This window comes from Theobroma umbraticum, unplaced genomic scaffold (genome assembly GCF_002168275.2).
Source record: "Theobroma umbraticum cultivar Fairchild unplaced genomic scaffold, ASM216827v3 scaffold_60.0, whole genome shotgun sequence".
NCBI classification, from domain to species: Eukaryota; Viridiplantae; Streptophyta; class Magnoliopsida; order Malvales; family Malvaceae; genus Theobroma; species Theobroma umbraticum.
The window spans coordinates 361025-362027 of record NW_018397288.1 but is presented as its reverse complement, the minus strand read 5'-3'; the positions used below and the strand labels follow the sequence as shown (position 1 = coordinate 362027).

General features: G+C 28.9%; 1 pseudogene; it reads left to right on the top strand.

Annotated features, from left to right (window-relative positions):
• LOC110428594 (pathogenesis-related protein PR-4-like) overlaps positions 1-1003 on the top strand; it is a 17241-nt pseudogene that overhangs the window by 15363 nt on the left and 875 nt on the right.

Sequence of the window (1003 nt, the reverse complement as noted above, 5' to 3'; positions counted from 1 at the left end):
GCAGCCTTTGTCCCCCACTTGCACACACTTTTCATTTAAATATTTTCCTTCGTTTGTTATTTAATGGGCAAACTGTCCATTGTTTATCCATTACCACCTTATATGCTTGTTTATTATTGTTTTTTCATTCCTTCACATGCATTAATTCCCGGGATTTTCCTTCTTACCTTTTGCATTTCATTTCACATGCATTTCCATGCATGTCTTTCACATTTGCATTGAACTTGCATTCAACTTGAATGTCCTCTTACTTTCTAAAATAACAATATATACATTAAATATTCTCTTAATTTAAAATGGTGAAATTACACATAAGTCCTCCAACTTTTTTTATTTACCATTTGACTCTCTAAACTTTTCATCCTTTATAATTTTGTCCTTCGAACCTTTCATAAATTGGAAAATTGAACCTTCAACTTTTGATAATTACAACTTCACCCCTTAACTTTTCATTATTTACCATTCCTCCCCTCAACTTCTTATTCTTTTTAATTGGGTCTCCCATCATTCCTTTATTTCAATTGTCTTCTATTTTTCTTTCTTTACACTTGTACAAATAAAATATCAAATTCATATTCCACCAAGGTGTAATCATAATATTTAAATATATACTTACTCTTTCTCACTTAATTCAATAAAGGCACGTGGGCCCCACTAAAGCTTCATTTCTTTAAAATATTTATTACTTCCACTCCCCCACTTAGACAAATTGTACAAATCACACGTGCTTCGTGTAATATATCCAATTTGACATTGTTATTATTTTAATATTATTTTTATCGAAAAATTATTATTTTATTTCAAAATTTTCTTTTAACCTTCTAAGGGTCCAAAATATCTTACTTTACCTCGGTTTACCTCTATAGCACCTTTTTAACTCCATAATTTTAACCTCAAAAAGATATTATTATTTGCTTATTATTTTATTGCATAGAAAATATTTTCTTCTAAAATATTCCTTTCACCCTTCAACACTCTTAAACACTTTAATTAACCTCAATTG